This window comes from Nannobrachium achirus, assembly GCF_963921795.1.
Source record: "Nannobrachium achirus genome assembly, chromosome: 11".
NCBI lineage: Eukaryota > Metazoa > Chordata > Actinopteri > Myctophiformes > Myctophidae > Nannobrachium > Nannobrachium achirus.
In genome coordinates, this window is record NC_137820.1 from 46,541,945 (window position 1) to 46,554,765 (window position 12,821).

At 42.7% G+C, this 12,821-nt stretch overlaps 1 protein-coding gene across 1 annotated transcript in view; it reads left to right on the forward strand.

Annotated features, from left to right (window-relative positions):
• Positions 1-4,581: 4,581 nt before the first annotated feature.
• The window catches only part of LOC308294392 (uncharacterized protein), a gene marked incomplete at its 3' end in the record, with an annotated part of 103,941 nt that continues 95,701 nt past the window's right edge, over positions 4,582-12,821 (forward strand). The window contains exon 1 of the mRNA XM_080737124.1: positions 4,582-4,795. The remainder of the gene's footprint in view (positions 4,796-12,821) is intronic.

Sequence of the window (12,821 nt, forward strand, 5' to 3'; positions counted from 1 at the left end):
GGTCTTTTTAAATTGATCCATATAAGTACTCCATACTCAAATATTATGAAGGAAAATTACCAAAACAAATTGAGTATAATTCATGAATAAAATCAGTTGGTCAAATACTCATTTATTCTCACGAAATTAACTCAAATAATATATGTACATCTAACTCAAAACGAACAGTTGGATTTTTACTTCGTTTGGTGTGACCTACTCAAACAATCACATACATGATATTCAGTGATTTTATTGAGTAAATATAACTTTTTCTAATAGTGCCATATACTCGGCCGCGGCAGCCGAAAGGTACGTTTATTTTGACGATCAAATCAATCGTTTGTTGTCTGTCTTGGATCAGTGTAGTCTCGCGTGGCCAGACTGTTGACTCCCGCGATTTGCAAATGCTCCCTTCATACAGTTGGGGCAACGGATGTCGTATGATGAGTATACAGTACGGCATGAGAAGCTATAAAGTGGATGAGAAGCCTCGTCCCCACTTGTTTCATTTTTACAGTCGCTCACATTTATCCTAATTTAAAAAGAATCATCTAAGCATACATAGCTTGCTGCTTATCAGAAATGATATTTTAAAACATTATTTTGTGAATGGACATGTCATCTTCCGATATTCGCCACTCAGGAGCTGTAGTTCCAGACTCTATATAGCATTCAGAGATTGTGGAATAAGTTGTCTGGCTATGCGAGACTAGCGTTAGATCAATGGCACTGACACAGCATACTTCCTGCTCCTGTTTATCGCTATCACAAAGAGTCAAGTGAGCGGTGCCTTTATATACATGCTAATTGCAAGCTCTGTGGGACGGACATACATACTAGTAAGACACCTCAGGGTGACATGCAACCTCTCCCTAAAGTGCGAGGTTGCGCCAATTCTTGGCCGTCTGACCAGTGATGTATATGGTACTGCATGATAATCAACAATGTTATGTCAAAACTCAAAACATGACCATATGGGCATTCCCAGATATGTCCTTAATATTGATAACATAGTAATATCCTTAATATTGATAATCCATAAATGGGCATAAACCGTATGTTAATTAGTAAAGCCAAGCAGGGCCTTGGCGAGTTAGGGCCTGGGTTTGATGCCTGGGGATCTCCATATATGGGCATAAGGGGGTACCCTAACAGGGCATCATCTGGGAATACCCATACTGTATATGGACATTTTATTTATTTTATCCTTTATTATATATCCATATACATATATGGACTTAATATTAACGTTTTGGCCTGGGATTGATGACATCAGAAATAAAATAAAATGTCCATATATGGGCATAAAAGGGATTTTGTTTCTGGGAATGACCATATATGGACTTTTTATTTTATTTTATCCTTTATTAATAATAACTAGAAGCTGACGGGCGGCCCAGCGTCTAGTCGGCGACCTGGCCAACTCGGAACAATGTAAATAGGGAATGAATGCCCCGCCCTTTAATGCAAACCCCATTATACCTGTTTTCATAGGACCCGTTTTGACCATTTGTCTGCCTGTGTCCATTTTTGCCCATATATGGAGATATCTGTATCTGTCTGTCGGTGTCCATTTTATGTCCATATATGGAGATCACTGCAGTTATAGTTCTGGGTCCATTTTATGCCCATATATGCCCATATATGGAGATATCTGTCTATCTGCATCCATTTTATGCCCATATATGGAGATCTCTGTATCTGTCTGTCTGTGTCTGTATCTGTCTGTCGGTGTCCATTTTATGTCCATATATGGAGATCACTGCAGTTATAGTTCTGGGTCCATTTTATGCCCATATATGCCCATATATGGAGATATCTGTCTATCTGCATCCATTTTATGCCCATATATGGAGATCTCTGTATCTGTCTGTCTGTGTCCCTTTTATGCCCGTATATGGAGATCTTTGTGATTCTGCATCCATTGTATGCCCATATATGCCATATATGGAGATATCTGTTTATCTGCGTCCATTTTATGCCCATATATGAGATTTCTGTCGCTTTTTCAAACAATCGTGGGTCGGGTCGGGTTGAGGCCGAGCACTGCACTACCTGCTGCGGTGGGGAACGCACGTGCCGAATTTGAAATAGGGAATGAATGCCCCACCCTTTAATGCAAACCCCATGAATGCCCCACCCTTTAATGCAAACCCCAATATACCTGTTGTCATAGGACCCGTTTTGACCATCTGTTTGTCTTTGTCCACTTATGCCCATATATGAAGATCTCTGCACACACAGTACCGGTTGTTGTCATAGGACCCGTTTTGAACATCTGTTTGCCTGTGTCCATTTATGCCCATATATGGAGATATCTGTATCTGTCTGTCTGCGTCCATTTTATGCCCATATATGGAGATCTTTGACCATCTGTTTGCCTCTGTCCATTTATGTCCATATATGGAGATATCTGTATCTGTCTGTCTGCAATCCATTTTATGCCCATATATGGGGGCATTCATTTTATGCCCATATATGGAGAACGCGCGTGCCCGTGGGACGAACGGTTCTCGAGATACGCGGATTACATACATACATCTCATGTGGCGTACGTGATGTCAGAGCCTTTTATGAAGTGATGTCACAATGAGTCAGAGCTTTCGCCGATTTCCTCCGGAAAATGTCAACAATCAACCAAATAAACCAACAATCAAATAAGGAGATTCCGAACGTTTCGCGCCGGTTCGGGAAAACCGCGCGTCGGGTCGGGTCGAGACCCGGCACTGCACTCCGTGCCGCGGCGGGGAACGCGCGTGCCGAATCTGAAGCCGGTGGGACGAACGGTTCTCGAGATACGTGGATTACAAACAAACAAACAGACAGACAGACAGAGATTTGTCGCATTTATAGATAGATATGTATCCATATACATACAATACATTTTATGCCCATAAATGGAGATCTCTATCTGAACCAGCCACACAGATATGGGCCATGCCTTCAATATCAATGACATCAGGGACCCCCATATATGGACTGTCACTGTGATTTCACCTGTGATGTCACAGTGACTGTATGAATATCCAGGGTTAGATCTTTGATGAGGTCCTGTACGGAAGGATGGAAGGACGGAAGGACGGACGGACTGACAAGCTACGACTTTTCTCATGGTATACTGCGACTTTCGGTCGCAATAAAGCCATATGTAGGAGCGGTTAGCACCGCCATCGGGCGTCTGTCCCTTGTTTAAAGCCTTGTTTGTTGTTTCAATCACCATGATATGCGTTTCGTGAAAATATGGTCCAATTTTTTTAAATATATTTGTTGGGCTTTTTCTGCCTTTATAGTGTACAGTAGGCTGACAGGAAACGGATCAGTCAGGATCGGTACTCGAACAACGTTGCAAGGGCTGGATTACCAGCCTAGGTGCCCGGACCACTAACCTGTGGCCCAGGCCAATATGGTCCAATTTATGTTATAATTGATGTTAAAACAGGGTATGACAATGATTTCTGAAATGAGTACAAAGGACTCAACGTAAACTGGATCATGTCACACTTTTGCCCTACTCCGCCATCTTTGCACCTATCCATGCCAAACTTTGCACACGCACTCCTTGGCTGCCAAACCACAACCTCCACCCCTCATTTCTCACATGGCCCTCTTCTAGCACCACCATGAGGCCGATTCTTGCAAAACACATTTTTGGACACTCTGCTCCTACAAATGTTGCCCTAAAATCACGCAAAGCGGTACACAGTATGTCTAGACTCATGTCATCAACATGCATCTGTCCCATCTAGCGCCACCATCAGGCCGATTTTAGCAAAACACATTTTTGGACAATGCTCCTACAGATTTTGCCCTAAAATCATGCAAATTTAGCATCACAGCATCTCTAAAAGTCACAATCAACATGGATCTGTCCCATTTCCCATATTCCCTCCTGATTGGCTACCATTGCCAGTTTGTGTATGCGATCTGACGGTCGCTTATCTCCCGATTTAGGGAGTCTTACTGACAGACCCACCAAACGATGGTTTAGTGATGAATCATCACTTTTCACCATTTTGTAGGGGCCATTTGTTGCCCACGGAATGTTTTTCGTGCAAAACAAATGCTTGCAATGGATTCAGCATCATGAAAAACCCCTAGTTTGACCCCTCACATGCTACGTAAAGAATATATATATATATATATATATATATATATATATATATATATATATATATATTTTTTTTTTCCCTGTATTAATGGGATACAAACACAAATATATTTTTTATGAGGTTTCCCCCGGGATTTGAATTTCAACCTTTTAGTACATAATTATTACACACCTTTAGAAATGTCTTGGTAACGATTTACTTCGCAGATTTTCTTATGTTCCCCTTACTATTAATGTGATGATGTGACAATAAAACCTGATTCTGGGTTGCCTATTTCTCTCTCAAAAGCTCCAACCTGGCAACGCTGGCCCTGTTCCTCTCGAGACCCGCCTCCTCGTGGCATGCATACCTACAGGACACGGATTGACTTTTAGTAGTTTTATCATGTAAAAAAGAAAAACACAAGACAAGAGAAGAGAACCCACTTCTTCTATTATTATAATACTTCCGAATGGAAAGCTTTTCCACAAAAGAGGATTTTTCTACGTGAAGAAAAAAAGACGTTATTATGGATGTTAAATAGAACTATGGCTCCCCCCTCCTATTTTTTCCTTCTTTTTAAATCGCCGTTAAAGTAGCGTGAAGCGGAGGACGAGAAAATGTTGAAGGAAAAAAGTCCGCAGGCTATTATTTGAACCGGTGTTGAGAAAGGAGCACGGAATGCATCCACAAGATAAGTACACACGCCACTGACTAGAAACGAGGTAAGAACGTAAATTTAGCATCAAATAAACTACTTAGAGGTTAGGTTTTATGGGTTGGCGATACTAGTGTTATGCCCGATTTACACTCAGTTGTTGCGCTGGCGTGACATGCACCGAAAAACAATCTACAAGGGCTTGTAGTTGTAGTAGACCGTTGTTTTTCGGCTTTTTAGGCTTATATCTTTTTTTCAATGGTATTCAGAAAATTGCTTGAAAAATGTCCTCACAAGTTTTAGGAATACAATGTGTGTGTGCGTGTGCGTGTGCGTGTGCGTGTGCGTGTGTGTGTGTGTGTGAGAGAACTTTAGATAGATGATAGATACAGTATCGCAAAGACTCAAGGGAACAACATTGGTGACACTTGATGCGGGATCCCACTTGATATTTGGTGTCCTTTTTGCACGTTGTTACAGTGTTAGAACAACAACAACAACCCGGCAAGTTACAACAACTCGCGTTTTTCATTTTCAGGTTGAAGTTATAGTTTGTCAGGAATCAGGATACACTGACTACAAAGTCTGGTGAATAGTTTGACGTTTGCAGCAGAGTCTGACTGGGTCTGTGATTTATGCGTCGATGTAACTACTGGTTCAACACAGGCAGCAATGGTGGGCAGATAGTCACTATAGTCAGAGTATTGTCTTCTCACAAAATGACTCCAAAAACATCTAGTGCACCGTTTCCCAAACACTGGGTTGGGACCCACTTTGTTGGTCGCGGACACGTTTCCCTTAATTTTTTGTTTCCTACTTTTTGTTTTAATGATTATTATTTAAAAACATTAAAAATGAATCTAATTTCCCTTTTGGGTCTCGGGCTAAAACGTTTGGGAACCACTGATTTAGTGGAAGAAGGGGACATGTTTAAATATGGTTGCAAATCAGGTGGACATTCCCCTGCCTAGGCCCTTAATACTGCTCCTCTGATTATGTTAAACCTTTGTATACGTTTTATAAAACCCCCTCGACGGCACGACTCATATAGCCTACTACTGTAGGCTACTTCACTAGAGCAGACCGACCCCCATCGCAGATTAGCTAGCTGGCACTGTCTGCAGTGTCGACCACCACCAGTTGACTGCTGCTGTGAGGAGGTCTAAAAACAAACGAAAAATAGCCTTGTCAGAGCTAACAGCCGGCTCCACCGAAAACAACATCTAGTAGTGGGTACATTTTTATTCCATTTCAGCGCAGATAACTGAACCAAAGCCCCTGTCCCCATAAACCAACCACCATGACACAGCCTTCTGTTGTTACATACTCATTGTCAATGGTGTAGCTGCAGTTGATGCTGGCCAGCCAAAAGACTCATGGCTATATATCATCCATAATTCATGCTTATACTGTAGTTGGCTTTATAGTAGCCTATGGGGGAGGCTTGTCTTGTAGTTGCCATATACACTGGAGCTTAGGGCTGCTTATGCTTCTAGGGATGGGAAGGTAATCGTTATTATTGTTTATCGTGATTAAAAAAACACTCACAATAATCGTATCGCAGTGATTTTAATTAATCGTGAAATTGTCCTTCATACATTAGGGCGAATAGCTTTTGTTGAGCTGCAAATTCAGTACCACTTAAACTGTCTAGACTACTTGATCAAACGGACCAGTGAAGAGTGCATTTGGCAATGCTCTTACTTAACTCCACACCAGGGGTGGGCAACTTTGATGATAGAGGGGGCCACTGTTTTTCCACACTCACTCCAGGGGGCCACGTTGCATACTGTTGCTGTCGACAGAAACCTCTTATCTCCATATTTGAACTTATTTCGTAAATGAATGTCCCACTCCATCATTCTACTGTCACGAATTAGCTAAAAATAGCCTGTCTACAAGTGCAAAACGTGTCGCAAAATGCAGTGTGTTTTCTGCTTGTAGACTGGCATTTCTTTGCTGTTTTTCAGTTATAATCAAATGGATTTAGTTATAATTACTTATACTACAATATGTTAACTTTATGAACTTTAGTACAAATAAGTTGGTCTAGTGGTTAACAAAAGCGCCACATGCAATTTTCATTTCACTCCATCCCATTCCCTACTACTGAAAGCATTCAACACGTGTGTGTGTGTGTGTGTGTGTGTGTGTGTGTGTGTGTGTGTGTGTGTGTGTGTGTGTGTGTGTGTGTGTGTGTGTGTGTGTGTGTGTGTGTGTGTGTGTGTGTGTGTGTGTGTGGATTCTGTTGTACTTCTCTCTTGCTCTCTCTCTCTCTCTGTGAAGAAGAGATTGTTTATCATATTTTGCTTGGTGTTGACTGTACAGCTGTTGATGGCGTCGGTCTTGGAACGCTTTTGGCCTCTTCAGAACTGGGCTGGCTACCACTTTTCATTAGGAGGCTCTCAATTACAGGGGTGATCCAGGGGCGCAGGCATCAGGGTTAGGGTTAGGGTGTGGGCCCCCAGAGCATCAGGGGGATGCTCTGGGGGCCCACACATTGATGCTCTGGGGGCTCCACACATTGAGGCCACCTATGTGAAGTGGCAACAGATTTAACGTTATGATTTATGGCATCATCTGGTGACAAAGGAATGCTGATAATTATTGTTGTCAACACAGTCTGTTTAAGGCAGTACGGCGGCCCCTGGAAGAATCAACAATCTTCCATCTGGAACCTTTGAAACGGGAGAAAATATGATTGCTCATCTCCTGTGGGTCAATCATACAACGGCACAACTGAGGACCCCCTCGAAAACGAGACGCTGCATCTCAAAAGGCTTATCCCCTATAACATTATAATATCAGAACACTATAGCAATATAGCCTATATAAGCCTATAAGGATTAATGCACAATGTATCGAAAAGCTTGTGTGTTAGTGTCATACATGGATAAGACCATGGGGACAAGCCTTATGATTTTGATCAATATGAAATGGTGTTGTCATAAGGCATCCGTGGCTGTGAACACAGGGCACTCACTATATACTTGTATACCTATGGGTAATCTTTTATAACATATGGCTTCTCTGATTATGTTTCATGTCAAGTTATTGAAATTGGTTTATACAAGCAGACCAGCAGTATCGGAAAATAGAGTGATGCAGGGGCAACGTTAATTGCACAGCTATTTGCAAATGAAATTAGCTTGTAAGCTAATATTTTATTATTAGCTTACAAGCTTCCACATCCATAGCAACGTAAACAGAGGCAGAACAGCAGTCCATTCTGACTGCAGAATGCTATAATTGACCCATCAATCAATTATTCCACAAAGCTGTGTAATGTTTTCCTGCATGTCATTGATGTTGGATCCTCTAGACTAGAGTGTGGACGTGTGTCCCTGCCATAGTGTAACATTGCAAGTCTGACTGGTCTGTGATTTATGCATTCTACTATTGGTTCAACGCTACAATGGTGGGCTACTAGTGCACTGACTTTCTACTCACTTTTGACTCCAGAATCTAGTATAAAAAGATGTTTGATTGTTGGATGGACAGTTGAATTGAAGGTGGACTTTCCCCTACCCTGCTCATATATAAGGCCCTCTATGGCACTTTGGCTACCAAACATTAGGCTACTAAACCAGGTGACCCCCATCACAAATGGTTCATAATATAGCAGTGGTTCTCAAACTTGGGGTCAAGACCCCAACTGGGGTCCCCAAATTATTTTGTGGGGTCCCCAGATCACTCAAAGGGAAACAAACCAACATAAGTCTATACAGGGTATCTGCATATTTATAAAGTGACAATTTAAGGATTTTCAAGGCCGTTTTTATACCAAACTGGCAACTGGCAAAAGTATTAAGTAAGCAAGAGGCGAACATTTTGAAAATAGCGGATCTACATGCTTACAATGCCTTGCACTGTGAGGCGTTGTGAGCATGTACATCTGCTATTTTCACAATATTTATATGTGGAACCGACAATTCCAAGTGCTTGTCAGGGTGGGGGTCCCCAGTTCATATGTTTATTTTGGGGGTCTCAGTCTAAAAAGGTTTGAGAACCCCTGATATATAGACTGATCTATAGGGTTGGATCCGGAACCGTGGATCGGAGGAACCGGATCCAACATTAAGGAACCAGGAATCGGTTCCATCAAATTTGGAACCGTGTCAGAGCTGCTATACAATTACAATACCGGTGGTTCTCAAACTTTGTCATTTCAAGGACCACCACCATAACTCTGAGAGTGTACAAATGTACATTTGTACAATCTTAGAGATACAGACCTGTAAGGGTCCATTTGGAACCCCGTTCTTACCATGATACCTACCATGTTATTGTTACTAATTTGTTGTTATCGGCTAGCTAGAGCTGAGAGGAAAAAAACACTGAGATGGAGATCTAACCATTAGTAACCACTTAAATCCTAGTATATACTTAATTGACGGGAATCCTCCCTATGGGTCTATTTTGGTACCCTCCCTTTTCCCTCTACACCAGACGAAAATGGCCGATCTAACAACAAGCTCACAGCGCATGATCGACGCGAGCGTGTAGATCAGCTATTTTCGCTGAATGTTTGTCTATTGGGACAGGCCCAGAATAGAGACACTAGAATTCATGTGGTTGAAGGACAATCATTATGGTGAGAGAGAGAGTGAGAGTGAAAGAGGAAGTATTACTTTTTTGCCCAGCTGTTTCCGAACCCTTTCTCAAGCATCTCTCTCTCTCTCTCACTCTCAAAAACGGTCTGTCGGTCTCTCTCTCTCTCTCCCTCTCTCTCTCTCAATGTGCATGTGCGGTTTTGCTGCTTTGTCAACTTGGACATATAATTCCTATCATTCCAGCTTTTCCTGTTTCAGGGCTTAGAAAGAGTGATGGTTAGCCTGCTATACCATTATAGCCAGCTAACAAACTGGCAAGTAGTTGCTAGGCCTGTCCTCTAAAAATCGACGAATCGACGCGTCGCTTTAAGCCCCGGGAATCGACGCCAATTGTTTGAGTCGAGGAGTCGAAAATATATATATTTTTTATATCACCAGTTAGCCTACTACTGCGGTACACTGCTGGACTGGTGTCATGTAGGCCTACTTCCAATTGAGAGATGTAGCAATTGGCGAACAGTTATTTATTGTCTCGCACCAGCGAAGGGGTGAAAGTGAGACGGAACAGCCAGAACCGCCGCATCGTTAAAACATTCGGAGCCGGGACGGTGTTCCGTTAAGAGGAGAAGCACGCTGTCAAAATCCCATATTAAATAACCTGCCACAGCACAAACGCACGTCCACAAAGTAATTAAACAATCTACTAAAGTCAAATTAACATACACAAGTGTAGGCTACAAGTTACATTTTCTAATTAAAGTGCTTCTGAATTGTTCCAGTGTTGTAAGTAATCCATGATGATGTTTGTTTCGCTGTGTTTGCGTCCACATGTCCACACTGAGGGCTCTAGCTGGGAGCTGTGCCTCCCGCTGTTTATGATCCGTTTCTGAAATGAATCCGTTCTTGACACTGACTCATTACTCTGTCAGTGCTCGGTGTCCCGCGACTGCGGACTGGATCCCATCGTTCATTTAAAAGAGCCGTTCAAGAGAGCGGAATCGTTCGCGAATGTCTCATCTCTACTGCACGGCACGCTGCAGAGAGACGGGGCAGGGTTGAACAGCGGAGATGTTTCATTTGTTTTAACGGTGTGTTGTACATTAACATTGCTATGCAGATAACGCTTTTGCTCGCGCACCGATATCACCGAAAACACCGTGTATTCAATCACCTTAATGTATTATTGTGTTATGTTGATGTGGACGTTTAAAGCAACACTTTTTTTTTCTTTTTTTTTACACAAAGTAGACTATAAAACGATTCGTCGACGCGTCGGAATGAACCCCACGACTCGAGTCGACTCCAAAAATCCTGTGTCGAGGACAGCCCTAGTAGTTGCTGTAGAGAAGTTACTCAATTAGCCTATTCCACTTCTGTGTCTGTTAGAATACCTTCAGTCCGTTGTGTTGTCACTCAGGCGTCAGTCGGAACGGGGTCACAGACCTGTGTATTTAGCTCGTCTGTGAGTCAGTCAGTGAGTCAGTCATTTATTTAGTCCTCAAGTCATGTAATGATACCTCCACATCAAAATACAGAATCAAGAACATAACTCGGCATGGGTGGGACAGTGGTAAAGTGCTTGGCCACCACCACAGAGGTTGTGGATTCGAATCCGCCGTGGTGCATCCAGCTTTGTCGACTCATAATACACAAACACAATTGGCCAGTGTCCGGGGGATTTGTCACTCTACCTCCTCCTGTGGGGGCTCCCGGGAGTCAATAGGATACAACAGCAGTGATAACACACAGAAATGTGTGTGGGGAGGAATCAATTGGCATTACAAGTAAATTAGGGAGAAAAGGGGGTTAAAAAAAAGAACTTAACTTTGCCAGGTATGTCACCGGGTCGCCGGGTCGCTTCCAGGTAGGAACCAGTGTTACGTGTCTTTACCACTCTCTGCCCTCAGTTTCCGGTCTTTCTTAAGGACCCTCATAACTGTTTGAGTTACAGACCTGTAAGGGTACAGTTCGGACCCCCCTCAAGGAACCCTGTGAGGGTACCATAGACTTCAGAATATAAATGGACAGTGCCACGCCTATTTTTCAGTGCAAATCCGCAATCTTTCTATATCCAGTCCGGGTCTTCACTCGGCAGAGCCAGTAGAAAGCCTAGAAATACAGCCTACTCTATACATTTTTAAATTAATGTGACCATAATTTACTAAACACATATCATGATGATGATGAAAGTGTTTATGAGAAGGTTTAATAAAATCAAGTGTAAAGTTCTCCAAATCATCGTAGACTTATCATTGAGCTAAAAGTTTCTTGACACCAGTAGAAGGTGAAATAGTGACATCTGCTGGGCCATTAATAGGAACAGCAGCTTCAACGAGAATCCGGAAGTGGCTTCATTTCAAGCGACCGAAACCTGCCCCTTGGGCTTGGAGGGTACCCGGACCCCACTTTGAGAACTACTGCTTTACGTCACAACTCTCTTTACACAACAAGGTCACACTGGGACCTGAATAAAGATACATTGTACAAAAAGCACAGAGCAAACATTTATTTATTTATTAGGATGATTGTGTTGTGTGTTTTGCGGCCACAGTGTAGGTTGTGTACATTACTGTGTGTGTGTGTGTGTGTGTGTGTGTGTGTGTGTGTGTGTGTGTGTGTGTGTGTGTGTGTGTGTGTGTGTGTGTGTGTGTGTGTGTGTGTGTGTGTGTGTGTGTGTGTGTGTGTGTGTGTGTGTGTGTGTGTGCGCACGTGTGCTAACTGTGCACGTCGTTCCAAGCACAACAGACTTTGTACTTCCTGAAAGGGTTGCTTAAAGTAGGTTATGATAAGCCCGGACGCTACTGTTACATACAGGAGAACTACACAAACATACATAGTCGGCCTCACACACACACACGCGCACGACGCGCGCACACGCGCACGCACCCCTGTGGGATGCAACTACGAAATCACTGAAAACATCTGATAGCTGCGCAGCGGTCCATGAAATAGCCGTGGCCATTAAGATAATTGCCACAACACGCAGCCAATGGGCTCAGATGAGCGCCATAGATAGAAGTGTTTTGGCCAGGGCTGCCAACATACTGCTTGTTCCTTCCTTCTCTGAAGCCCGGCAGAGCTGCTTCCAATAATACAACAATGCTCTCCAAAACATTGCCATACTGGGACTTTATAACGTCATAAAAAAGTAAAGTTAGCAGTTACTTATGCAACAGTCATAGCACTGTGCAGGACCAAAAATGGCAACCATTAAAGAAGAACATTATCTTACATCTGTAATTCCAGACAAAGCGATGATGACACGCCCAGCAAACAGTTAGATGTGCTACAACAAGGCGCTTTTATCCAAAGGGAAAACGTATATATTACATTGCAAATTGATATTGCACACACTAAAACACTTTGTGCAAACTTAGTGCATGCGTGCACTAAGTGCTTCATGAGTTAAACATGACGGTCTAACAAACTGGTAAACTAGTTAAAAGTGAAATTCAAGTCCAACAATCAATTGGACTCCTTGTTGCCCACAGAGCAGAGAGAGGACAGATACAGTCCTTGTGGGGGGAAAAAGCAATGCAT